The sequence below is a fragment of the Metopolophium dirhodum genome, chromosome 1, assembly GCF_019925205.1.
Source record: "Metopolophium dirhodum isolate CAU chromosome 1, ASM1992520v1, whole genome shotgun sequence".
Taxonomy (NCBI): domain Eukaryota; kingdom Metazoa; phylum Arthropoda; class Insecta; order Hemiptera; family Aphididae; genus Metopolophium; species Metopolophium dirhodum.
Window position 1 is genome coordinate 4,008 of NC_083560.1, and position 27,098 is coordinate 31,105.

The 27,098-nt window shown below is 28.4% G+C and overlaps 2 long non-coding RNA genes and 1 other non-coding gene across 3 annotated transcripts; 2 read left to right on the plus strand and 1 right to left on the minus strand.

Annotated features, from left to right (window-relative positions):
* Nucleotides 1-273: 273 nt before the first annotated feature.
* Nucleotides 274-4,725, plus strand: LOC132934683 (uncharacterized). Its single transcript, XR_009663061.1, has 3 exons — nt 274-405; nt 2,833-2,960; nt 4,603-4,725. It is a non-coding gene; the product is annotated as an uncharacterized LOC132934683 (long non-coding RNA).
* Nucleotides 4,726-15,390: 10,665 nt separating this feature from the next.
* LOC132937682 (5S ribosomal RNA) lies at nt 15,391-15,513 on the minus strand. The gene has a single exon (XR_009663782.1). It is a non-coding gene; the product is annotated as a 5S ribosomal RNA (ribosomal RNA).
* A 4,173-nt stretch (nt 15,514-19,686) lies between these two features.
* LOC132934680 (uncharacterized) lies at nt 19,687-24,138 on the plus strand. The gene is made up of 3 exons (XR_009663060.1): nt 19,687-19,818; nt 22,246-22,373; nt 24,016-24,138. It is a non-coding gene; the product is annotated as an uncharacterized LOC132934680 (long non-coding RNA).
* Nucleotides 24,139-27,098: the final 2,960 nt, after the last annotated feature.

The following is a 27,098-nucleotide window of genomic DNA, read 5'->3' on the forward strand; positions in this document are numbered from 1 at the left end:
TATTCACCACCTTAATCAATAATTAAATTGATAAACGAAAATAATAATTTAAATAATACCCATATCATATTAATATAATCAAAATTATAAACTATTTTGGTTTATTGTCATATCAAATTTCAATGAACAAATTGTTCCTTAACACGGAACTCTTTGATACAAAAAGTTGCATTATATTATATCCGTGGATTCATCATATTGATGTACCTAGTATAATATCTATCATTTATTTATTTATCTATGGCAAATCTCAGAGTCGTTGCAGAAGACACATTCGACTAAAAATTCTAAAATTTCAATAAGCAAAGAAGATATTCTAAGTTCTGGCTGTATTCTGGAGCGTTTCCTCATGGGCGTCGCAATTCACACACGTCACGGATTCCGCCGAAGGAGTCGATAATTAAAGTAAGTTTGTTTTTATATTCTTTTGGGGCTTAAATTTACTTTTAAGACTTAAAACAAATATTTAATGTTACGAAAAATGTGCTATCCAAGTGTTGTAGGCGCATATTTTAGTTCTGGACTAGAAATGTATAAAATACGCGAGATATAAACGTCGTCGTCGTTTTTCCAGTCCCTGTTCGTAGAATAATTATAATTAATAGGTGCATACCTTTATAGGGTACTCAATATATATAAATATATATATATGTTCTGGTTTAATTTATAGAAATATATGTTATAGCTTATAACTGATAATAGTCATAAGATACAATTTTAATTAATAACTGGTAATTTTTTTTTCCAAATAAACGTTATTATAAGTTATAGGTAACTATTAATTTAGTGTCACATACTTAACTTCTATTGTTCACCTAATATCTATATTCTATATCATAGGGATTAGGGCCGTATAACCATGGACACATAAAAGTAATATTCACGGAATGGTCAACTGCTTAACCTGACGTGTGCGCACTTATGAATAACATACCTACTCATATACTTGTATAGGTATATAAATATACCTATATAAATAGTGTAATACTACATACACGAATGTGTTACCTATTATCTCCCTAAAAGTTCAATAGTTATTATTATATTTATTTATTTTTTACATATAGGTAGGTACATTACAAGACTAATTAAAATCACATTTATTTTTATTTTTTCGAACACAATGTTTCAAAAATTATTAATTAATATATAATTTATTGGTATAGTATTAAATTAATTAATGAAATAAAACAAACACACCTACTATAATTATTAGTAATAATAATATATCTATGTATAAATTATTAAAATACAAAACGACAAACGAAAAACGATTTTGAGCAAAGACATCGTTAACTAATAAATAATATTGAGATTAAAGTAATTTATTTTACTATTAGACATTAGCACCTACAATAGTAGGTTAAAGTCATTTTTGCCCAAATAATAACATTTGAAAGTGTCATCGTGTCTATAAATTGTAATAATATACTCTAAAAGTTTCATAAATCCGCGAATACTTACTATTTTTAAATTACAACAAAATAACTAAAATCGTTATTTTTGGTTTTAATATGTAATTTCGTCCAAATTTTAACTTATAATATCTGTAAAAAGTAACTGTGTTTATAATAGATTATTTAGATTTTTCGGTTACAATATGAACCAGGAGCGGACTGGGCCGGCGGAATACTGGGAACTTTCCCGGTTGGCCGCTACTCAAAAATGATTTGTTATTGCTATATATTTATAATTATTATTAATATAGAAGATCGGTATAAATCGGTAGAAAATCGGTATAAATATTAATTATAAATATTTTTTATTTTCATACCATGACGCGTGTGTGAAAAATTGTTTATATTAAGTGTTTAAGATGTTAGATTTCGGTTCGGCTGATAGTGCACCTCTCTCACTCTTCAGCATCAATGCATCAGAAATTATTATTTATAATTAGGCCACGGATTTTAATATAAACTGCATTTTCTGAATTTTCTAAACATTGCTTTCCAAGCAAAGAATTCGTTTCATATATTATCAACGAATTGAAAAATGAAATTAGAACATTTATATGGGTTGAAGTCAATATTATAAAAACTTATTAAAAAAAAATTAAATACAATTAAATAAAGGTAATTTTTTTAAATTATATTTATATTTTTTTACGTACCGATTATGCTCGATACTATAACTTCGGTCTTCCAATTATAGAAAACAACACTTGCCAATATGGAATTACTGTCGAAGTTTTTTATTTTAAAATATTAAATAGCATCTGATTGACTGATGTCCTATAATGAAACTCAAAATATAACTTATTCACTACCTATACACCTATCTAAATTATATTTTATATTCGTTTAAATTGGACTTTTAATTTTTCTGGACATTTTATTAAGCTACGAATTTATTTAGTTATTTTGTTATTTAGGTAATACATATTAATTAATAGGTATTTCTTAAATTTTTTTTATTATTTTATTCGAAACATTATTTTTAAATATTGGGATCAATAAAACTATTTTTATTCAATTACTATTTTATATCAATTAGAATTTTTTAATAAACCAAGTAATAAATGAATGGTTACCAAGTAAAAAAAACCGTTATCTATATGATAAAGTTGAATTCAATTTACCGCATTTGCGTCTAGTAGAAACAAATAAATGTTTTTTTGAAGATAATGTAAAAATATCCATCATCCATCGGTTAGGACCATATATATATTTTCTATGATTAGAACGGTGAGGTTATAATTATAAATAATCTATGGCAAATGACAATCGTTTGAGACGAACAGCGATTCCAATACGTACTCACATATTTCGTTCCATTCTGGTTATTAAACTAGGTGCCTATTTTTATAAATGTCATTAATCTCAATACTTCCAGACTGAACTTTTGGATCGGAGATATGAAGACGCGCGCTGCATTTTCCTTGGCGGAGATGCACAGCTCTGACACTAGACATTATTATACACTCGAAGGGAACGCGTTTCGCCGGAAGAATAAATAATTACGTAAGTTTTGTCCTCCTACTCTGTTGAAGCGGTAGACCTAATGTAAATATTGATTGTCAGACAAACTTATATACCAGCTAGACGTAGAGTAGTCTTTAAAATCCAGTTGTTATAGGTGTACAAAAATTAGGATATTATGAAAAATACCTTAAATTATAATACTTTGCCTACAACTGTTAATTTATTGTTATAGTAGAATAATTTTTAAAATTTTAAATCAATGATTAGGTAATGCTTTTATAAGTAGGAAGGTAGGTTTTTATGCCTACCTAACAAAATAAGAAAATACATAATGATTAATGTTATTTAATATGATTTGTAAGTACATAGCACTATAGCAGATTATACCTATCACTTGGTGACGATTATTTTTGTTATATACGTTCTTCGTAATTCAGTTCCGTCACGATAGTTTTAGTTTTCGTTAAATGTGAAACATACATTTTCTATGGATACGGGATACGGGCATTAAATATTTGGGGTTTAAGATAACACCTCAAACGTACGTTTTTTTGGGGGGGTTTTACGGGATATACCTAAGGGAAATTTTCTTCAAATTTTCACATTTCACTATTTGATATTGTGATATTATTTGTGCCTAGGTTAAGTATCTGTTTTAGAATCTATCGATAGGTTACCTAGGTATATCACATTCTTTAATTTTAATTCTGGTAGTCGAGTATTGGACAAGTACCTACGTAATTTATAATTCATATCGTAATTTAATTACTAAAAAAATATATTTTCCCCAACAGTGTCACCGGCAGGAGAATACATTATAGAATGTCTATAAACTTGTGGTCTAGTATATGGTTAAAATTGGCATGCGACCAACAACTGGGGGCTTGTTCTGGAATGATCTAATAAGGTTCATCTCATTATTTGAATTAAATTAATTTTTAACCGATTGTTGTGTTAATCAATTTTTTAATTTATTTCATTCAACACACTCGTCTCAGTTTTCTAGTACCTCTAGAATTCTCACAAAATTCATATCGATCATCTCACAGCTTTCATATTCAAAACCAAAAAAATATGTATTTTTATCTTATTTCAATCTTTTTCATCGAACACCACGTCACTGTATACTAGATAAGTTTCAATTAGCGAGATTTAGAGAGAGATGGAGATGGAGCGAGATGTAGACGGATGAAGATAGCTGTTTCTTCGACGACAGCGTGTGCTGCAGTACAGCTAGGTTTCACTGGAAGAGTCGATGTTTATGCATAAGTTTGTTTTTATATTATTTTGGTCTTACATTTACTTTTTAGACTTGAATTAAATATTTATTGTCGCGGAAATTCTGTTAACTAAGTAACGTAGAAGCATATACGTTTACTACTGCCTACCAAAGGCGCAATGTATAATAATAATAAATTATACGCCAGTCCGAACAATCCAAACGCTGTCTTACTCGTAGTCGAGTTCTAGTTGATAACTGACCTGTGAATAAATGTAATTTTTGTTAGGTATAAAAATAAAACTAATAAATCTTTGAATACAACATTTAAACATACAAACTCTGTGTAATACAAATTAATATTAGGTATTTATTGGTAGGTTTATATAATACCTGTAGACTGTAACTAGGTCATTAGAATATTGTAGAACATTTTACTGCATAAGATGCGTGTTATTTCAGAAATGGTATTCGTCAGTGAACATTTTCAAACTGGGAATAATATATCATAAGCAGATTGAAATGTGTGAACGTTTCAGTGTTTTGAAGACTAAGTTTCGTAGCAGATTTCGATTCCGTCACGGGGTATGTATTTTCTTATTTCTCAGTAGGTTTTTTTTATTATAGTTAATTGATCAGGGGATGTATTGCCCGAAAATTTTCAATATTTGTATTGTAACTATACCGGTATAACACTATTCGGGCTATCAATAAAGTCGTGTTCAAAATTAGAAAATTGGCGAGGTATGATATTTTTTTAAGCAATTCTTTCGAGTAGGGAATTCGCTCAATGATATTTAAATATTTTCACCGATAATCAAGTACGATGACTTGTAGGTAACTAGAGACTGGGTGAATAGGAATTAGGTAGTGTGTAATATGGCGAAGATAAGGAAATGGGTCAACAGGATTTCAGAATGTTTGGTGTATGAAAGGGAAAGATGAAAAAGAAATGTAAGGTTAGGGTAGGTAAGTGGAGTGAGGGTAGCAGATACGAGAATAATAAGTAAGGTGTTAAGGTACAAAAGAGGATAGAATAAGAAATTAATTAATTAAGGGTAGTGTAGGGAGTGTACATATTGTGGTGAAAACAAGAGAGAATAGGTTTAGGTGGTTCGGTCACTGTATGATAAGAGATAGTGAGAGTGGCTATAGAAGTTAGTTAATTTAGGTGGGAAATGAGGGGCGAGAAGACTGAAGAAGAGATGGATAGACAGAATACCTATCATATGGAGGTGTGGAATGAGAGTGGCTGAACCTGTATATAGCTGTGAGAGATGGGGGAAGAAAAAGTGTAAAGGTAGAATATAACTATAGTTATGTTAACAATGCCGAATACGTAGGATAAGATCTTGAATTGCAAAGACCACTAGCTTGCAACTAACCATAGGTTTACCTAACTAACCTTCTTATGACTCATTAGTACACTTTGAATAAAAAGATCCTGAGGTTGCCGAACTTAAGTGTTTGATTATCAAGTTGATCCTCTAATTGTTGACACCATGGATAGTCCACGCCTATGTTAAATACATTTGAGGCCGCGTTCCCGGAGGGGAAGGCAATTGAGGCTCCTTTATATTGATAGTCGATACTCGATATGAGTATACTTTATTTGGCCTCAATTGTTCCCCTCGAAGGACGAAGACCGCTGATATTATGTCCTATCCATATCTCTATTATCTATGATGGAGCCATACCCAGCTCACTCGTGTTGCTGGTGGGGATGTCAGCGCACTATTTGTTTTCCATCTTTGACCCACGCGTAGCATACCAAATGTACGATTAAGAAAACACTAAAATGATTGTGCGTGGGTCGGAGAGAGAAATAAATGGTGCGCTAAAAATCTGACATCCTCTTAAGTGTTAAATATTTGCCTGCATGTATGCACTAAAAACAGGCAAATATATGCACTGAAATATTCAAAAATATTAAAAATAATAAAATATTCAAAAAAATACTGAATGAAAACGTTTTTATTAAAATTTTTTTAAATTAATAAATAATAATTCAAATTGGTTTACAAAAAAAATTCTTTATTTACACACTTGGTAGGTAGGTAACGGATGAACCGAAAATATAAAAACATTTTAAGAAAATAAGCATAAATACGAAGAAATCATGAAAACATGCAATTATATTAACTAACCAGAAAAAAACGCATATTGGTAACGGTGTTGTAATAATAGGGATCTCCCCAAAAAATACGTACTAAGAGTTCAAACAAATCATAAAAGCCAACTGTAATAAAATAAATTGTAGTAAGTAGGTAACTATCAAAAAAAAAAAACTAAAAAAAATCATACTTGAAATATATGTATAATATACGTATATTGTAATAAACGTTCAAATGTTTACTATAGTACATTATAAAAAATTAACTTAAGTTCAATATAATACATTATAACAGGTGTTCAAATAAACATTTCATACCACAAATTTTGTTAATTCACACAGTCTCTCTTCAATTTTAAATTTTTCTTCAAATTATCTACAAAACATAGTTTAGTAAATTGGAAGACTTGATTAAGTATTTAATCATTTATCTAAAAGAGATGTGCCGGGTCGCCACATTACTATATCGAGGGGCCATGGTGCAAGTGTCGTCCATAAATATCATAACATATATTATATTAGTTACAAACTCTTGAATTAAGAGTTATGTTTGAGAATTTAATTAATTTCCTAAAAGGAAATGCCTCAAGGTTGCCTTAGTAGATCGAGGGACCGTTGTTAAAGTGCCGTCCACCAATAAAGTACCGGGAAAAAAACGAAGAATTCAAATATAGAAGGTACTTATATCATATACTTTTATCAAAGTATGATTGTGTTAGTCACAGTCTTGTAAATGATATTGTCTTATGTTTTCCCAATCTAATTATACAAAATACTGAAAATTAATGAAATCACAAATATTAGTACAATAGAGAGACTGTGCATTGATTTACAAATTTGTCTTAAATTTACTTTTTGCATAGAGAATATGAAGGTGGGCTGGGCTCTTAATATCAGAGTATGGGGGACAGGTCTGGGATTTCATATTATCATTAATAGAGACGCGTTAATCGCTTTTATGTGCTTCAAATTGTTTACACGAGTGAGCTGGGTATGGCTCCATCATAGATAATATAGATATAACATAATGGATAGGACATAATAGTCTTACCAGCGGTCTTCGAGGGGAACTAAGGTGTCAACAATCTAAGGATCGACTTGATAGTCAATCACTTATAAGTTCGGCAACCTGCAACTCAGGAACTTTTTATTCAAAGTGTCCTAATGTAATTAGTCATAAGAAGGTAGATTGGTAAACCTAAGATTAGTTGAAGCTATGGTGATGATAGACGACTACAATCACTAGTCGAGAGCTTTGCGATGATCTTTTTCTACTAACTATAAAGGTATTCGATATTGTAAACATAACAATGAAAGAAAATATTTAAATATTATTAATTTGGTTATGTTAGGTTAGGTTAGGATAGGACAGTAAATTAGACGTTAACTAATTATTATAGTTTTTAACACGGTCTTAAAGACTGTCAGCTAGAGTTGTACCAGTATAGTTATTAAAAACTTAAATACAGCCAACATTAAATAATGATTTTTTTAACACAACAAATTATAAAATGTATTTTAAAATATAACAAAATATAATTTTTTTAGGATTTTATAAGGTTTTCAATACTTATGAGTTTGTTATTTAATATTGACTGTAGACCCAGCCAAACACAATATTATTTTAAATTAAACATTATTTTATGTCCTTCATAAATTACAATCACATAATAGAGTCCGTGCAGGACCTTTTTCTGAATTAATTTTTTTGCATCCTTTATAAATTACATTCGTTTTTATACATTTTCTAATACATATATTACGGTGATACACCTCTGATCATAATAACTGTTCGTATTATTATAATGTAAACAATAACTAGTTTTTGGATTGTAGTTAATATGTATTGCAGTATTTAGCTTCCAGTGTATTCTTTTGTTTAAGTGTTATTTCACACAGATTTCTCAAACAATTTTTTTTCCAATTCATTGAACTCTAGTAGATTTTTTTTGTATAAAAATTTTTCAAGATTAATTTGAATTTGAATTGAATTTTTTTTTTAGTACTGTAACTCTAGTTGAATATTTTGTATTGACTTGAAAATTGATAACTTGGTGCCCCATGAATAATAATTCTTTAATGAACTAAATATTTTGAATAGTTTTATCTAATTTTTTTTCCAAATTTAATTTTGTTTTCTAAAATCGATTTGCTTGCGGGCGCCAACACCTCCCTTCAATTTTTTTTTTAGTACCGTAACTCTAGTTGAATATTTTGTGTTGACTTGAAAATTGATAACTTGGTGCCCCATGAATAATCATTCTTTAATGAACTAAATATTTTGAATAGTTTTTTCTAAAGTTTTTTCAAATTTATTTTTTGTTTTCCAAAATCGATTTGCCTGCGGGCGCCAACACCTCCTCTCAATTTTTTTTTTATGATTTTAACTCTAGCCAAATTGTTTAAACATTGAAAATCTGGTACCATTTGAGTAATTCTTTAATGAACTTAATATTTTGAATAGTTTTTTTTAAATTTTTTTCAAAATTTTTTTTTGTTTTCTAAAATGCTTTTGCCTGCGGGCGCCCACACCCACCTTCAATTTTTTTTTTTGTTATGTGACCAGTTGAATTTTTTGTATAGTCTTTGTAATATGTATTCCTACAATAATATTTTTTTTTGTTTTCTAAAACGCTTTTGCCTGCAGGCGCCAACACCCTCCTTCAATTTTTTTTTAGTTATGTGACTAGTTGAATTTTTTGTATAGACTTTGTAATGTGTATTCCTACAATAATATTTTTAAAAAAATTTTTTTTTGTTTTCTAAAATGCATTTGCCTGCGGGCGCCAACACCCTCTTTCAATTTTTATTTTTGTTATGTAACTCTAGTTGAATTTTTTGTATATACTTTTTGAACATTGATAACCTGGTGCACTTTGAATAATAATCCATCATCAATGAACTAAATATTTTGAATGGTTTTTTTCTGTTTATGATTCTGGACATTTTAGTTTGAAGTTTTTAATTTCAATTTTTTTTCGTTTTCTAAAATGCTTTTGCCTGCGGGCACCAACACCCTCCTTCAATTTTTTTTTTTAGTCATGTGACTAGTTGAATTTTTTGTATAGACTTTGTAATGTGTATTCCTACAATAATATTTTTTAAAAAATTTTTTTTTGTTTTCTAAAATGCATTTGCCTGCGGGCGCCAACACCCTCTTTCAATTTTTATTTTTGTTATGTAACTCTAGTTGAATTTTTTGTATATACTTTTTGAACATTGATAACCTGGTGCACTTTGAATAATAATCCATCATCAATGAACTAAATATTTTGAATGGTTTTTTTCTGTTTATGATTCTGGACATTTTAGTTTGAAGTTTTTAATTTCAATTTTTTTTCGTTTTCTAAAATGCTTTTGCCTGCGGGCACCAACACCCTCCTTCAATTTTTTTTTTTAGTCATGTGACTAGTTGAACTTTTTGTATAGACTTTGTAATGTGTATTCCTACAATAATATTTTTTTCCAAATTTTTTTTTGTTTTCTAAAATGCTTTTGCCAGCGGGTGCCAACACCCTCCTTCAATTTTTTTTTTTAGTCATGTGACTAGTTGAATTTTTTGTATAGACTTTGTAATGTGTATTCCTACAATAATATTTTTTTTAAATTTTTTTTTGCTTTCTAAAATGCATTTGTCTACTGGCAACCACATCTTCTTTTCAATTTTTTTTTATGAGTTTATCTTTAAGTAATGAAATTGTATACATTTTTTAAACATTGGCAACCTGGCGCTCTATGAAAAATCCTTCTTTATTGAACTAAATATTTTGAATAGTTTTTTCTAAATTTTTTTGAAAATATTTTTTGTTTTCTAAAATTGATTTGCCCGCGGGCGCCAACACCTTCTTTCAATTTTTTTTTTGTTATGTAACTCTAGTTGAATTTCTTGTATTTACTTTTTGAACATTGATAACCTGGTGCAATTTGAATAATAATCCATCATTAATGAACTAAATATTTTGAATAGTTTTTTCTAAATTTTTTTGAAAATATTTTTTGTTTTCTAAAATCGATTTGTCCGCGGGCGCCAACACCTCCCTTCATTTTTTTTTTTATGATTTTAACTCTAGCCAAATTTTTTAAACATTGACAGTCTGTTACCTTTTGAATAATTCTTTAATGAACTAAATATTTTGAATAGTTTTTTCTGTTTAAGATTCTGGGCATTTTAGTTTGTACTATGTAATGTGTATTCATACGTTAAATTTTTTGTATTGACTTGAAATTGATAACTTGGTGCCCCATGAATAATCATTCTTTAATGAACTTAATATTTTGAATAGTTTTTTCTAAATTTTTTTCCAAATTTCTTTTTGTTTTCTAAAATGCTTTTGCCTGCGGGCGCCAACACCCTCCTTCAATTTTTTTTTAGTTATGTGACTAGTTGAATTTTTTGTATAGACTTTGTAATGTGTATTCCTACAATAATATTTTTTTAAAAATTTTTTTTTGTTTTCTAAAATGCATTTGCCTGCGGGCGCCAACACCCTCTTTCAATTTTTATTTTTGTTATGTAACTCTAGTTGAATTTTTTGTATATACTTTTTGAACATTGATAACCTGGTGCACTTTGAATAATAATCCATCATCAATGAACTAAATATTTTGAATAGTTTTTTCTAAATTTTTTTGAAAATATTTTTTTTTTTCTAAAATCGATTTGCCCGCGGGCGCCAACACCTCCCTTCATTTTTTTTTTTATGATTTTAACTCTAGCCAAATTTTTTAAACATTGACAGTCTGTTACCTTTTGAATAATTCTTTAATGAACTAAATATTTTGAATAGTTTTTTCTGTTTAAGATTCTGGGCATTTTAGTTTGTACTATGTAATGTGTATTCATACGTTAAATTTTTTGTATTGACTTGAAATTGATAACTTGGTGCCCCATGAATAATCATTCTTTAATGAACTTAATATTTTGAATAGTTTTTTCTAAATTTTTTTCCAAATTTTTTTTTTGTTTTCTAAAATGCTTTTGCCTGCGGGCGCCCACACCTCCCTTCAATTTTTTTTTTATGATTTTAACTCTAGCCAAATTGTTTAAACATTGAAAATCTGGTACAATTTGAGTAATTCTTTAATGAACTTAATATTTTGAATAGTTTTTTTTAAATTTTTTTCCAAATTTTTTTTTGTTTTCTAAAATGCATTTGCCTGCGGGCGCCAACACCCTCTTTCAATTTTTATTTTTGTTATGTAACTCTAGTTGAATTTTTTGTATATACTTTTTGAACATTGATAACCTGGTGCACTTTGAATAATAATCCATCATCAATGAACTAAATATTTTGAATGGTTTTTTTCTGTTTATGATTCTGGACATTTAGTTTGAAGTTTTTAATTTCAATTTTTTTTCGTTTTCTAAAATGCTTTTGCCTGCTGGCACCAACACCCTCCTTCAATTTTTTTTTTTAGTCATGTGACTAGTTGAATTTTTTGTATAGACTTTGTAATGTGTATTCCTACAATAATATTTTTTAAAAAATTTTTTTTTGTTTTCTAAAATGCATTTGCCTGCGGGCGCCAACACCCTCTTTCAATTTTTATTTTTGTTATGTAACTCTAGTTGAATTTTTTGTATATACTTTTTGAACATTGATAACCTGGTGCACTTTGAATAATAATCCATCATCAATGAACTAAATATTTTGAATGGTTTTTTTCTGTTTATGATTCTGGACATTTTAGTTTGAAGTTTTTAATTTCAATTTTTTTTCGTTTTCTAAAATGCTTTTGCCTGCGGGCACCAACACCCTCTTTCAATTTTTTTTTTTGTTATGTATCTCTAGTTGAATTTTTTGTATAGACTAAATGTGTTTTCCTTCAATAATATTTTTTTAAAAATTTTTTTTTGTTTTCTAAAATGCATTTGCCTGCGGGCGCCAACACCCTCTTTCAATTTTTATTTTTGTTATGTAACTCTAGTTGAATTTTTTGTATATACTTTTTGAACATTGATAACCTGGTGCACTTTGAATAATAATATATCATCAATGAACTAAATATTTTGAATAGTTTTTTCTGTTTAAGATTCTGAGCATTTTAGTTTGTACTATGTAATGTGTATTCATACGTTAAATTTTTTGTTTTGACTTGAAATTGATAACTTGGTGCCCCATGAATAATCATTCTTTAATGAACTTAATATTTTGAATAGTTTTTTCTAAATTTTTTTCCAAATTTTTTTTTTGTTTTCTAAAATGCTTTTGCCTGCGGGCGCCCACACCCACCTTCAATTTTTTTTTTGTTATGTGACTACTTGAATTTTTTGTATAGACTTTGTAATATGTATTCCTACAATAAAAGTTTTTTCTAAATTTTTTCCAAATTTTTTTTTGTTTTCTAAACTGCATTTGCCTGCGGGCGCCAACACCCTCCTTCAATTTTTTTTTTATTTATGTGATTTTATTTAGTACAGTATGTCTGATCCTAGTTCGAATTTTGTGATTTTATTTATATTATGTAATTTTAAGGATTTTTTTTTATCTTAAAATTAATTATGCATAGATATTTTTTTTTATAGAAACACAATTTTGTGTGTTAATTTATAATATGAAGTCGAATATGAAGTATTAGTTGGTGTTTTGGTAATTTGGCTGAAGCCAATAGTGTCAATTAATTTTTATGTTCTCATATACTTTTGTAGTTTTGTACATTAATACTCAATATATTTATTCTATATTTTTATAAATCTTTATTAAATCTAATAGACAAACGTATAAATGTATAATATATACTTAAACATTTTACACTTAGTATCCAACCAAATAAAATATTATTATTTTTCCAAATATGTTGTGTTTATGAATGTTTCCAATACTATTATTATGTATTATGCATACAGCAGTATTATTATTATTATTATGAACCTTTTACATAAAAAATAAATAATACACAAATACTGCCAAATATGTTTAGGTAGTTATTTATTATTTTGTAAGATATCATTAAGATTAAAGATCTTTTAGATAGTCTTTACATTTGTAATTGGTAATTACCGAATAAACCTTGAACAAATTACCTAACAAAAAAAATTATTTATACAAGCATTTTTTTTGTCATTTAGTACAACATTGAAGTATTTATAATAAAAAAGGTATGCTAGTGGATGTCGCTCTGCTGTACAGTAGGTTACAAGTGGATCACTGTATAATGGATGGGATTAAATTTGAATTCAATGATATAATATCATTGTGTAAGGAAAACAATTCTGAGTGGAGCTGGTATGTCAGTCTAGGTTTAAGACATATTATATAGGTACTTATCTATAGTATTAAAAAAAATAATTGACCTGTAATAAATTCCAAATTAATCATATCACAATATCCATTAGGTACTTATAACGCGTTATACATCAAGAAAAAACCGTGATACTATCATAGATTTAATATATTAGTATACTTTAGAAGTTTCAAGTACCCACGAATAATATTATACAATCTCAACAAAATAACCGAAAAAATATTCTAAGTTTTTTCTTAACTCAAAATAATTTGCTAATTTTCGTGATTTTTCATTATTTTGTCAATATTTTTGAACTTTAAATGCTTAACCACCAACAATATTCACTTTCTAATCGAACAAGATACTGAAGTTGAAAATCGAAGCATTATTTTGACTACTTATTGTGTACATAGACAAAAAAAAATTTAAAAAAAACACATCATTTTAAAATCAATAAGTACATTCATTGTTCCACTCAGAATCTAAAATCTAAATTATCAGTTTGTTTTATCTTATTTTTCTATTTTACAAAAATAATAGCTTTAATAAATTCAAAACATGACATGGTGTCTGTAATAGTCAGTGTCAATGTTTGTTTTATTGTAATGACCAATTAATTAAATAATACCATTGAATATGAATTATGAACTTAATTTTAAAAAATATGAACAATAATTGTAAAAAACTTAAAACACTCACAAAAAACATATGAGGGACCCTCAACTTTTTTTTCTTCCAGTAATAAGAACTAATGTTACACTTTGTATTAAATGTTCAATGTTTTTGACAAAGCAAAAGTTTTTATCAACAATTATTAAAAAAACAACAAAAAAATTCGAAAATTTAAAATTTCTAAAGTTCTCAAAAAGAGTTAAAATATTTTGAAAATTATTCCATGCATAGAAATTGCTAATATAAACATATTTTGGTGAACAGTTCAAGATATACGGTTATTGGTTTTTTAATTTAAAAAAAATAAGAGAATAGATTTTGTCGAAAACTTGGTTACTTATTAATTAAAACAATTAAAACAAATAAGGAGAATATGTTACTTTTTGACACTACAAACTACCAACTAGAAAAGATATAGTTGAAAATCTTAGTATTTTTACTGCTCCGAAATATGACGACAGACCAAAAAATAAAGTCCAATCAGTCTAAAATTAATTTTTATGCCTCATAAAAATTATCAGTGTTTAAACTTATTTAAATATTGGTGTTAAATTAAAATAATAATATTCAAAAGTAAGCGTTTAATTTAACTTGTGGTTAAATTATTTTTGTCTATATATTTAAAATAGATTCTATTTTAGATTCTGAGCGAAGCGATGAATGTATTGATTTTACAATGTGTGTTTTTTAATTTTTTAAATTTTTTTTTGTGCCTGTCATCGATTCGAGTTATCGAGATTTCACTGCATATGCAAAGAGCAAAGGCAAACGACGACTAAATTGAGTATTGATACATAAAATCGAATGGCATTTATTTTGACATACAAAACGTTCATAGCGATAACAAAAAAATAATATAATGACTTGTAAAGGTGCGTAAGGTATACAATTAATACATAATACATTAATCAATAATAACAGGCATATTATATTCTATATGATTACGTTTCAGTACAGAATAAGACAAGTAGGTATAATTAGTGAAAGTAGGTATATTAATTGGCTAGAATGCTTTGGCGAACTAAACAAAATTAAATGAAGAAAGTTATGAATTGTTAATGATTGTAAACGCGATGGACATTATTTATATTGACAAAACAAGGATGTAGGGACTAAGGGAATTTGGAGTGAATGGCACGTAAGTTTAAATCATTTGTATGAACTGAAATCGACAAATTTTACTTAAATTTTTTTCTTTTAATAAATAAAGAAATAAAGTTTATAAAAAAAGCAAAAAAAGTCAACGGCACGTAGTGTTCCCAAGCGGTCACCCATCCAAGTACTAACTAACTACGCCCGACGTTGCTTAACTTCAGTGATCGGACGAGAACTGGTGTATTCAACGTGGTATGGTCGTTGGCGAATGTAAGTTGAAAAATTATAATATTTAAATAAACTATCTAACAAAATGTTATTCATGTTTTTATATTATATTACAATAATATAAGTTAATTATAAGTAAATAATGGATTATTAGGTTTAAAATATGATTCTAATATGTTCTAAAAAATCCAAAAATATTCTCTTAATAATCCTTAAACTATAGTAATATATAATATATTGCTTTACTGCTCTAGTTATACGCTTTTTTTCTTCAAATAGTATAAATATATATTATAATATCAATAACTGAATTACCAGTCATAACAGTGCCGCAACAACCGCAGGGGCAGCCGGGGCAATGCCCCTGTAGAGGGCTGCTCATCGTTGGCTCAAGGGGCCCCGACGGCGCACAGCATCTACTTTAAATTTTTAAATAATTGCATTGTAATCTAATGTTTAAATCAAATAAAATATATTAAATAAAAATATCTATTTTTATAATTTATCATGCTATCTAATTTGTTGTCGAAGAACAAGGGGCCCCTATTTATCCATAATAATACCTATATTTATCTTTAAAATTATATTTTTATAGTGTTTTATTGTTTTATTGTTATTGAGTTACTTTTATGTGTGGAAAGCTTTAATTAATATTTATAATAAAAAAAAGAACACTAAAAGTGTAGTTATATTTTAATAACAATACACTGGTCAGTGGGCCTTCACATACAATTTTTTAGGTTTTTAAAAAAAAAATCACCATCATTATTTATTTTTGTATAGGTAACCTATAAACAAATATTGTATACATATACCTCAGGGTCCAATACATTGACTTTGTCCGTGTCCCGAGAATCCTAATTGTTTTACTGGCCGTAGACAGGGCCGTATATACTTAACCAAAACTCGTTTGTCAGAATTTAAATAAGAAGGGAGGTCAATTAAAAAAAAAAAAAATTTGGAAGTGACTCTGCTGAACAGTAGGGTACAAGTGGGTGACTGTTATGGATAGTGTTACATTTGAATTCAATGATATAATATCATTGTATACGAAAAACGATTCCAAGTGGGGACGATTTGACAGCCTAGGATATTGTATACTATACTTATATTGATATTATTAAATATTATTAATACCGTAGCCGGTTAAGTTGAGTTATTATTATTTGTTTATTATCATATTTGTATATAATATAATACATTTTAGACGTTTCAATTACCCACGAATAATATTTTTAAAATAGGTATATAAATTACAAGTTACAACGAATTATGAACGATATTTCAAAAATTAATTGCCGAAAATCATTAGTTCTTAACTGAAAACGACAGAGAGTCTGAATTTGGCGGTCAATCTTATTTTTAAGTTATATTATAGCTAATTGAACTTTTTGGTATTTTCATATAATATCCGGTGTAGTCACTCGCACACTGCGCTTGCTCGAACAATTAAAATCAAAAACATCCCTCGACTTGTTATGTAAATCCACCATGGGTGGGTGTCAGAATTATTTTTGCATCATCAATTTTAAAACGTTGATTTACCTAGATTAAAAAAAAAATTAATTTGTTATACTTAAGCTCGGTAAACTTTAAGCGTTGTACGGGTGCGTAAAACACCGAAAATCGTGAACTTCGTAAGGCTGTACCATAAATACCAATGGCTTCCCGGTAGTAGAGTTTTGGACAAGTACCTACATAGGTAACTTATAATAATTCTGAATTCATATTGTAAATTAATTAGGTACCAAAAAAATATAACTTCTCAAACACTGTGTCTATTGACACTGCCGGGAGAATGTATTAGAATGTCTATAAACTTACGGACCAGTTCAGGCGCGGACTGGTAAAATAGGGCACGGGATACTACACAATTTAAAGGACAAATAACATAAATTGTTGGGGCGAATTTAATACATGTAGATTATTTATAAAATATTAATATATTTTATTTTGTTTTGAAAAAATATTGAATATACGTTAAACACGTAAATAAGTACCAAGTTACAAAAAACTTTCAATCAAAGTTGTACAATATTATAGATTACTAGTAATCGTAAGTTGGTAACAATCTGTTGTTCATTAGGTGTCTAGAGTCTTTAAATATATAATAAATAATATTAGGCAAATATATTTTAGGGCAAGGGATGCTGTAGCATCCCAGCATCCCAGCCAGTCCGCGCCTGGACCAGTTTGTATAGTTAAATTTGGCATGCGAACTATAATTGAAATAGAAAACCAGAATAGGTGCATTGCAGATGACAAAGATTTCTGTAAAAGAACATACGATTTATAAATATACCGTATAGGTACTGATAATACTGATAGTATTAGATAATACTATAATATATAAGTTCTATGGATTTATCATAATAAACAATATATTTTATAATATCTATGGCAATCGTCAATTGTCGAAATTCGTCGGCGACGGTTAACAATTCTAATAATTTAAGCAAATACTATTGTATTATAAATATAATATATTGTATATTTTGATTTCAGTGAACAAAAAAACAATAAGCCACTAATATAAACAGACAGTTTGTTAAACCGTACATATTATAATGTAAGTTTTAATAAAAACTCGCAAATTTCATTATGATCAGGTTATTTTCATAAAGTATTTCGATACTTTCAAGTTTCAGTTCATCGGAGTGAGATGATTAGATGGAGATGGATGAAGATGGCTGTTTCTTCGGCGATGGCGGCACTCTAGCTACGTTTCACCGGAAGAGTAGATGTTTACGAGTAAGTTTGTTTTCATATTATTACCTACTATTTTACATTTACTTTTTAGACTTAAATTAGGCGTAAAATAGGAATTATTCTTGTTTTTTTAAATAATTTTTTCGAAAAATATATGTAACATGTATAGCTCATACAATTATGAATTTATAGTTAATAGAAATGCGGATGTTTATACTTCATAGATATTTTTTTATTGAAATCGTGTAAATAATTTGATTAAACAATCAGGTACCTACTCATCACTAGTATCAATTTTATTATATTACGTGTAAAATCACCGACACAAGGTGCAGACTGAATTTAAAAAATTAAAAACATAAAACAATGTTGTAGTAGAAGCTGGAAACTGTAGTTTTTATAATCCATATAATGTAACTATTAAATTGAATCATTGAATTATTATTCAGAGATAACTTTGGGATAAATGCCAAACGTATAAAATAAATGTAAATTAAATTAAAAATAATTAAAAAACATTTTGTGAAAGGAACAAGATTACTGCTAATATTTAAGTCTTAATTATTATTAACAAATAAATACAAATAATAGATATTTTAATAGCTTTTTACTATTAACATTCAGTGTAAATATGGTTTCTGATCGACTTACCTATATGTAATAAAATAATTATTCATATCAAATAATATCAAATAATCCTAACAATTTAATGCAAGGATTCTCATAAATTGATCTTACAGCAGCCTTAAAACACCAAAAATACATTTGTACATCATTTACAAAATTTTAGTTCCCTATTATGGTGTAGGTACTAATACAAACAATAAATTGCTATTCGAAAAAACAATTTCGTATACCTATTATTATTTACTAAATACCTACAACTAAACTAAACTAAAAATAAACATATGATTACATATACTGAGTGTCTATAAAATAATATTATATATGAAAATTGAATTTTTATTACGAATACTTATCGTTTACACATACCACCAAGAAAAAATAATTAAAAATATTAAAAAATAAAGAACACATCATTGTAAAATTAATACAGTCATCGATCCGTTCAGAATCTATAATTATGGACTCGGAGTTTTAGAAATCTAGTTGGTATTATTTTATTTGATGAATTTACTGTACCTCTAAAATCCAGTAATCACATTTTTATTTAATAATTCATAAAATACAATATGCTCTTAAAAAAATATTATTGTGCTTCTGATATCTATTCACCACCTTAATCAATAATTAAATTGATAAACGAAAATAATAATTTAAATAATACCCATATCATATTAATATAATCAAAATTATAAACTATTTTGGTTTATTGTCATATCAAATTTCAATGAACAAATTGTTCCTTAACACGGAACTCTTTGATACAAAAAGTTGCATTATATTATATCCGTGGATTCATCATATTGATGTACCTAGTATAATATCTATCATTTATTTATTTATCTATGGCAAATCTCAGAGTCGTTGCAGAAGACACATTCGACTAAAAATTCTAAAATTTCAATAAGCAAAGAAGATATTCTAAGTTCTGGCTGTATTCTGGAGCGTTTCCTCATGGGCGTCGCAATTCACACACGTCACGGATTCCGCCGAAGGAGTCGATAATTAAAGTAAGTTTGTTTTTATATTCTTTTGGGGCTTAAATTTACTTTTAAGACTTAAAACAAATATTTAATGTTACGAAAAATGTGCTATCCAAGTGTTGTAGGCGCATATTTTAGTTCTGGACTAGAAATGTATAAAATACGCGAGATATAAACGTCGTCGTCGTTTTTCCAGTCCCTGTTCGTAGAATAATTATAATTAATAGGTGCATACCTTTATAGGGTACTCAATATATATAAATATATATATATGTTCTGGTTTAATTTATAGAAATATATGTTATAGCTTATAACTGATAATAGTCATAAGATACAATTTTAATTAATAACTGGTAATTTTTTTTTCCAAATAAACGTTATTATAAGTTATAGGTAACTATTAATTTAGTGTCACATACTTAACTTCTATTGTTCACCTAATATCTATATTCTATATCATAGGGATTAGGGCCGTATAACCATGGACACATAAAAGTAATATTCACGGAATGGTCAACTGCTTAACCTGACGTGTGCGCACTTATGAATAACATACCTACTCATATACTTGTATAGGTATATAAATATACCTATATAAATAGTGTAATACTACATACACGAATGTGTTACCTATTATCTCCCTAAAAGTTCAATAGTTATTATTATATTTATTTATTTTTTACATATAGGTAGGTACATTACAAGACTAATTAAAATCACATTTATTTTTATTTTTTCGAACACAATGTTTCAAAAATTATTAATTAATATATAATTTATTGGTATAGTATTAAATTAATTAATGAAATAAAACAAACACACCTACTATAATTATTAGTAATAATAATATATCTATGTATAAATTATTAAAATACAAAACGACAAACGAAAAACGATTTTGAGCAAAGACATCGTTAACTAATAAATAATATTGAGATTAAAGTAATTTATTTTACTATTAGACATTAGCACCTACAATAGTAGGTTAAAGTCATTTTTGCCCAAATAATAACATTTGAAAGTGTCATCGTGTCTATAAATTGTAATAATATACTCTAAAAGTTTCATAAATCCGCGAATACTTACTATTTTTAAATTACAACAAAATAACTAAAATCGTTATTTTTGGTTTTAATATGTAATTTCGTCCAAATTTTAACTTATAATATCTGTAAAAAGTAACTGTGTTTATAATAGATTATTTAGATTTTTCGGTTACAATATGAACCAGGAGCGGACTGGGCCGGCGGAATACTGGGAACTTTCCCGGTTGGCCGCTACTCAAAAATGATTTGTTATTGCTATATATTTATAATTATTATTAATATAGAAGATCGGTATAAATCGGTAGAAAATCGGTATAAATATTAATTATAAATATTTTTTATTTTCATACCATGACGCGTGTGTGAAAAATTGTTTATATTAAGTGTTTAAGATGTTAGATTTCGGTTCGGCTGATAGTGCACCTCTCTCACTCTTCAGCATCAATGCATCAGAAATTATTATTTATAATTAGGCCACGGATTTTAATATAAACTGCATTTTCTGAATTTTCTAAACATTGCTTTCCAAGCAAAGAATTCGTTTCATATATTATCAACGAATTGAAAAATGAAATTAGAACATTTATATGGGTTGAAGTCAATATTATAAAAACTTATTAAAAAAAAATTAAATACAATTAAATAAAGGTAATTTTTTTAAATTATATTTATATTTTTTTACGTACCGATTATGCTCGATACTATAACTTCGGTCTTCCAATTATAGAAAACAACACTTGCCAATATGGAATTACTGTCGAAGTTTTTTATTTTAAAATATTAAATAGCATCTGATTGACTGATGTCCTATAATGAAACTCAAAATATAACTTATTCACTACCTATACACCTATCTAAATTATATTTTATATTCGTTTAAATTGGACTTTTAATTTTTCTGGACATTTTATTAAGCTACGAATTTATTTAGTTATTTTGTTATTTAGGTAATACATATTAATTAATAGGTATTTCTTAAATTTTTTTTATTATTTTATTCGAAACATTATTTTTAAATATTGGGATCAATAAAACTATTTTTATTCAATTACTATTTTATATCAATTAGAATTTTTTAATAAACCAAGTAATAAATGAATGGTTACCAAGTAAAAAAAACCGTTATCTATATGATAAAGTTGAATTCAATTTACCGCATTTGCGTCTAGTAGAAACAAATAAATGTTTTTTTGAAGATAATGTAAAAATATCCATCATCCATCGGTTAGGACCATATATATATTTTCTATGATTAGAACGGTGAGGTTATAATTATAAATAATCTATGGCAAATGACAATCGTTTGAGACGAACAGCGATTCCAATACGTACTCACATATTTCGTTCCATTCTGGTTATTAAACTAGGTGCCTATTTTTATAAATGTCATTAATCTCAATACTTCCAGACTGAACTTTTGGATCGGAGATATGAAGACGCGCGCTGCATTTTCCTTGGCGGAGATGCACAGCTCTGACACTAGACATTATTATACACTCGAAGGGAACGCGTTTCGCCGGAAGAATAAATAATTACGTAAGTTTTGTCCTCCTACTCTGTTGAAGCGGTAGACCTAATGTAAATATTGATTGTCAGACAAACTTATATACCAGCTAGACGTAGAGTAGTCTTTAAAATCCAGTTGTTATAGGTGTACAAAAATTAGGATATTATGAAAAATACCTTAAATTATAATACTTTGCCTACAACTGTTAATTTATTGTTATAGTAGAATAATTTTTAAAATTTTAAATCAATGATTAGGTAATGCTTTTATAAGTAGGAAGGTAGGTTTTTATGCCTACCTAACAAAATAAGAAAATACATAATGATTAATGTTATTTAATATGATTTGTAAGTACATAGCACTATAGCAGATTATACCTATCACTTGGTGACGATTATTTTTGTTATATACGTTCTTCGTAATTCAGTTCCGTCACGATAGTTTTAGTTTTCGTTAAATGTGAAACATACATTTTCTATGGATACGGGATACGGGCATTAAATATTTGGGGTTTAAGATAACACCTCAAACGTACGTTTTTTTGGGGGGGTTTTACGGGATATACCTAAGGGAAATTTTCTTCAAATTTTCACATTTCACTATTTGATATTGTGATATTATTTGTGCCTAGGTTAAGTATCTGTTTTAGAATCTATCGATAGGTTACCTAGGTATATCACATTCTTTAATTTTAATTCTGGTAGTCGAGTATTGGACAAGTACCTACGTAATTTATAATTCATATCGTAATTTAATTACTAAAAAAATATATTTTCCCCAACAGTGTCACCGGCAGGAGAATACATTATAGAATGTCTATAAACTTGTGGTCTAGTATATGGTTAAAATTGGCATGCGACCAACAACTGGGGGCTTGTTCTGGAATGATCTAATAAGGTTCATCTCATTATTTGAATTAAATTAATTTTTAACCGATTGTTGTGTTAATCAATTTTTTAATTTATTTCATTCAACACACTCGTCTCAGTTTTCTAGTACCTCTAGAATTCTCACAAAATTCATATCGATCATCTCACAGCTTTCATATTCAAAACCAAAAAAATATGTATTTTTATCTTATTTCAATCTTTTTCATCGAACACCACGTCACTGTATACTAGATAAGTTTCAATTAGCGAGATTTAGAGAGAGATGGAGATGGAGCGAGATGTAGACGGATGAAGATAGCTGTTTCTTCGACGACAGCGTGTGCTGCAGTACAGCTAGGTTTCACTGGAAGAGTCGATGTTTATGCATAAGTTTGTTTTTATATTATTTTGGTCTTACATTTACTTTTTAGACTTGAATTAAATATTTATTGTCGCGGAAATTCTGTTAACTAAGTAACGTAGAAGCATATACGTTTACTACTGCCTACCAAAGGCGCAATGTATAATAATAATAAATTATACGCCAGTCCGAACAATCCAAACGCTGTCTTACTCGTAGTCGAGTTCTAGTTGATAACTGACCTGTGAATAAATGTAATTTTTGTTAGGTATAAAAATAAAACTAATAAATCTTTGAATACAACATTTAAACATACAAACTCTGTGTAATACAAATTAATATTAGGTATTTATTGGTAGGTTTATATAATACCTGTAGACTGTAACTAGGTCATTAGAATATTGTAGAACATTTTACTGCATAAGATGCGTGTTATTTCAGAAATGGTATTCGTCAGTGAACATTTTCAAACTGGGAATAATATATCATAAGCAGATTGAAATGTGTGAACGTTTCAGTGTTTTGAAGACTAAGTTTCGTAGCAGATTTCGATTCCGTCACGGGGTATGTATTTTCTTATTTCTCAGTAGGTTTTTTTTATTATAGTTAATTGATCAGGGGATGTATTGCCCGAAAATTTTCAATATTTGTATTGTAACTATACCGGTATAACACTATTCGGGCTATCAATAAAGTCGTGTTCAAAATTAGAAAATTGGCGAGGTATGATATTTTTTTAAGCAATTCTTTCGAGTAGGGAATTCGCTCAATGATATTTAAATATTTTCACCGATAATCAAGTACGATGACTTGTAGGTAACTAGAGACTGGGTGAATAGGAATTAGGTAGTGTGTAATATGGCGAAGATAAGGAAATGGGTCAACAGGATTTCAGAATGTTTGGTGTATGAAAGGGAAAGATGAAAAAGAAATGTAAGGTTAGGGTAGGTAAGTGGAGTGAGGGTAGCAGATACGAGAATAATAAGTAAGGTGTTAAGGTACAAAAGAGGATAGAATAAGAAATTAATTAATTAAGGGTAGTGTAGGGAGTGTACATATTGTGGTGAAAACAAGAGAGAATAGGTTTAGGTGGTTCGGTCACTGTATGATAAGAGATAGTGAGAGTGGCTATAGAAGTTAGTTAATTTAGGTGGGAAATGAGGGGCGAGAAGACTGAAGAAGAGATGGATAGACAGAATACCTATCATATGGAGGTGTGGAATGAGAGTGGCTGAACCTGTATATAGCTGTGAGAGATGGGGGAAGAAAAAGTGTAAAGGTAGAATATAACTATAGTTATGTTAACAATGCCGAATACGTAGGATAAGATCTTGAATTGCAAAGACCACTAGCTTGCAACTAACCATAGGTTTACCTAACTAACCTTCTTATGACTCATTAGTACACTTTGAATAAAAAGATCCTGAGGTTGCCGAACTTAAGTGTTTGATTATCAAGTTGATCCTCTAATTGTTGACACCATGGATAGTCCACGCCTATGTTAAATACATTTGAGGCCGCGTTCCCGGAGGGGAAGGCAATTGAGGCTCCTTTATATTGATAGTCGATACTCGATATGAGTATACTTTATTTGGCCTCAATTGTTCCCCTCGAAGGACGAAGACCGCTGATATTATGTCCTATCCATATCTCTATTATCTATGATGGAGCCATACCCAGCTCACTCGTGTTGCTGGTGGGGATGTCAGCGCACTATTTGTTTTCCATCTTTGACCCACGCGTAGCATACCAAATGTACGATTAAGAAAACACTAAAATGATTGTGCGTGGGTCGGAGAGAGAAATAAATGGTGCGCTAAAAATCTGACATCCTCTTAAGTGTTAAATATTTGCCTGCATGTATGCACTAAAAACAGGCAAATATATGCACTGAAATATTCAAAAATATTAAAAATAATAAAATATTCAAAAAAATACTGAATGAAAACGTTTTTATTAAAATTTTTTTAAATTAATAAATAATAATTCAAATTGGTTTACAAAAAAAATTCTTTATTTACACACTTGGTAGGTAGGTAACGGATGAACCGAAAATATAAAAACATTTTAAGAAAATAAGCATAAATACGAAGAAATCATGAAAACATGCAATTATATTAACTAACCAGAAAAAAACGCATATTGGTAACGGTGTTGTAATAATAGGGATCTCCCCAAAAAATACGTACTAAGAGTTCAAACAAATCATAAAAGCCAACTGTAATAAAATAAATTGTAGTAAGTAGGTAACTATCAAAAAAAAAAAACTAAAAAAAATCATACTTGAAATATATGTATAATATACGTATATTGTAATAAACGTTCAAATGTTTACTATAGTACATTATAAAAAATTAACTTAAGTTCAATATAATACATTATAACAGGTGTTCAAATAAACATTTCATACCACAAATTTTGTTAATTCACACAGTCTCTCTTCAATTTTAAATTTTTCTTCAAATTATCTACAAAACATAGTTTAGTAAATTGGAAGACTTGATTAAGTATTTAATCATTTATCTAAAAGAGATGTGCCGGGTCGCCACATTACTATATCGAGGGGCCATGGTGCAAGTGTCGTCCATAAATATCATAACATATATTATATTAGTTACAAACTCTTGAATTAAGAGTTATGTTTGAGAATTTAATTAATTTCCTAAAAGGAAATGCCTCAAGGTTGCCTTAGTAGATCGAGGGACCGTTGTTAAAGTGCCGTCCACCAATAAAGTACCGGGAAAAAAACGAAGAATTCAAATATAGAAGGTACTTATATCATATACTTTTATCAAAGTATGATTGTGTTAGTCACAGTCTTGTAAATGATATTGTCTTATGTTTTCCCAATCTAATTATACAAAATACTGAAAATTAATGAAATCACAAATATTAGTACAATAGAGAGACTGTGCATTGATTTACAAATTTGTCTTAAATTTACTTTTTGCATAGAGAATATGAAGGTGGGCTGGGCTCTTAATATCAGAGTATGGGGGACAGGTCTGGGATTTCATATTATCATTAATAGAGACGCGTTAATCGCTTTTATGTGCTTCAAATTGTTTACACGAGTGAGCTGGGTATGGCTCCATCATAGATAATATAGATATAACATAATGGATAGGACATAATAGTCTTACCAGCGGTCTTCGAGGGGAACTAAGGTGTCAACAATCTAAGGATCGACTTGATAGTCAATCACTTATAAGTTCGGCAACCTGCAACTCAGGAACTTTTTATTCAAAGTGTCCTAATGTAATTAGTCATAAGAAGGTAGATTGGTAAACCTAAGATTAGTTGAAGCTATGGTGATGATAGACGACTACAATCACTAGTCGAGAGCTTTGCGATGATCTTTTTCTACTAACTATAAAGGTATTCGATATTGTAAACATAACAATGAAAGAAAATATTTAAATATTATTAATTTGGTTATGTTAGGTTAGGTTAGGATAGGACAGTAAATTAGACGTTAACTAATTATTATAGTTTTTAACACGGTCTTAAAGACTGTCAGCTAG